The sequence below is a fragment of the Mus caroli genome, chromosome 4 (genome assembly GCF_900094665.2).
Source record: "Mus caroli chromosome 4, CAROLI_EIJ_v1.1, whole genome shotgun sequence".
NCBI classification, from domain to species: Eukaryota; Metazoa; Chordata; class Mammalia; order Rodentia; family Muridae; genus Mus; species Mus caroli.
In genome coordinates this window covers 37288737-37291137 of record NC_034573.1, presented here as the reverse complement: position 1 = coordinate 37291137, position 2401 = coordinate 37288737, and the positions used below count along the sequence as shown (strand labels likewise).

Genomic DNA, 2401 nt, shown 5'->3' with positions numbered 1-2401 from the left:
GTCCACACTTTGGTCTTCGTTCTTCTTGAAGCTTGCTCCTTTTTAATTATAGCTATACATAAGCCTGATCACTAATAATTGCACAGCATAGTCAACACTAGGCTGTTTTGAAATCTCTGCCAAAGCTGTTAATCCATAACTACTCAATTTGGCCTCAGGCAGGTTTTTTTTTTTTTTTTGGACAAGGGCAGAAAACAGCCACATTTTTCCATTCTTCAAAATATCACAAGAACTATCTCTAGGCTACATACTAAAATTCTATCATAGCACTATCCCACTCCTGGTACCAGCTTTTGTCTTAAGAGTTTTATTGATGTGAAGACATACCATGACCATGACAATTCTTATAAAAGAAAACATTTAGTTGTGGCTGGCTTACTTTGAAAGGCTTAGTCCATTATTGTCATAGTGGGAAGCATGCAGACATAGTGCTGAACAGGTATCTGAAGGTCTATATTGGGATCAGCAAGCAGCAGGAAGAGAGTGCCACTAGCAGAGTCCTGCATGGCTGTGGGCAGGACAACGTGACACCATTGTCACCCCTGGAGCAGGGCCAGCAGAGCATGGACCTCCATTAATGTTGACATAAGGCATATGCCTCCACTTAGTGTAGGCATAAGGCTTGTTTGAATAATAATGTATATATTTTACTTTATGTTCCTCCTTCAGGGGAATCTCCTCTCTGCCAAGGTTAATGACTACATAATAATCAGAAACAGCACAATTCTGGGAAGCCAGAACATGTCTCTGTGATGCTGAGACCTTTAGGACAACCCTTCAGGCTGTGGGAAAGAACTCTGAAAACATGAGTTCAAGAATACATAAATCAGTGTTGAGCTGTCCTTTACAGAATTTCCCAACTATGCAAAATATAAGAATGCAATACGAGTTACATGCAGGACATCGTGGACCTAAAAGAGCAGAGGCTGCACTAAAGAGCCAGCTTATCAGAAAGATATTAAGGACAGAAATAGAGATTTAGGGAGTGGTAATCTCAGGGCAAGATCCTACCCAGCTAAGTTTATTGTTTATGTTTACAAAGGCAGGCAGATCTCTGAATTCATTTGCTATATTAAAAAAAAAAAGGTGCTTGCTGTCTTTTTCTAAGAATGAAGGGGCTAAGGTCATAAAATGCTGGTTCCTGGGATAATCAAAAGGGAACCTTAGAGCAAATGACTGAATTGATATGTAAATGAAGGACTGGGTTTGGGATCTGCAAAAGATGAGCTGTCTGGAGAGCTACTGCAGTTCTTTTTTTGAATTTGGTAGGTTTTCTGACTTTGGTCAGAAAGCCCAAAATTTTTTTCTAGTGTGTTTTCTGGCTTTGGTTGGAAACCCAAAAAGCTACTTAGAGTGCTAGCATAGCTCTTTTGGAATTTTTCTAGCAGGCTTTCTGACTTTATTCTGAAAACCCAAGAATGTTTTTCTAGCATGTTTTCAGACTTTGGTCAGAGGAAACCCCAAGAATTGTTTTAACAGTTTTCGGACTTTGGTTGGGAAACCCAAGAGCTGTCTTGAGCTGTAGCTGCTACTTGTATTGTGAATGCTAATTATGTTCCCCAAAAACTGTTTGCAGGAGAGGGTCTGCACATAGTTTCTGGGAACCCACCCTTATCCCCCAGTGGTTTCTGATTGGTAAATAAAGATGCCAGCAGCCAATAGCTGGGGAGGACAGACAGAGGTGGGATTTTAGGATTCCTGGGCTTGGGACCAGGAGGGGGAGAAAGAGATGTACCATGCCTTATGAGAGTGTGAAGGGAGGAGAGAAAGAAAGGCTACCATGGGACAGAGAAGCAAGGAAAGCACCCCAGGCTCTGGGCCAAGAAAATGTGGCCCAGACAGCTGACTAATTGGAATTAAGAGCAGCCAAGATATAACATAGGAATTACTAAGGAGCAACTCAGTATTATCAGTGGGAGGTAGCATCATGGAGGTAGGCAAATCGCCCAGCTATTGTGCTGCTTAAGGCATATTAAAATATATGTGTGTGTGTGTGTGTGTGTGTTTTGTTCAGGAACACAAACCATTGAGGCGGGTAGCAACCCTGTGCCAGGTTTTATTAATTAATTATTAATTCAACAGAGAGCCGTTTCAAGCAGAGAGCTATCCAGAGCAGAAAGCTGTCTAGAGAGCTATCTCGAGCAGACTACAGAGCTTGCACCCCATCACTGACCTGGAGTTTCTTCCACCACTTCCAAACACTCCTTCCAACCAAGCCAAGGCAGCCACTGAGCCTAGCTGAGGCTTCTGAAACCTCAAAGCCCATCCCCAGTGACACACTTTCTCTAGTAAGGTCACAACTACTCCAACAAGGCCACACCACTTCCAAGTAGTACCACTTCCTATGAGCCTATGGGGGTCATTTTCATTCAAAGCACAAGACAAAAAAAAAAAAAAAAAA

At 42.2% G+C, this 2401-nt stretch overlaps 1 protein-coding gene, 1 non-coding gene and 1 pseudogene across 6 annotated transcripts in view; 2 read left to right on the top strand and 1 right to left on the bottom strand.

The window, feature by feature from the left end:
* Unc13b (unc-13 homolog B) overlaps positions 1 to 2401 on the bottom strand; it is a 189204-nt gene that overhangs the window by 62592 nt on the left and 124211 nt on the right. The window lies entirely within an intron of this gene.
* LOC115030948 lies at positions 1246 to 1297 on the top strand (annotated as a pseudogene).
* LOC115030947 lies at positions 1358 to 1416 on the top strand. The gene has a single exon (XR_003836544.1). It is a non-coding gene; the product is annotated as a U7 small nuclear RNA (small nuclear RNA).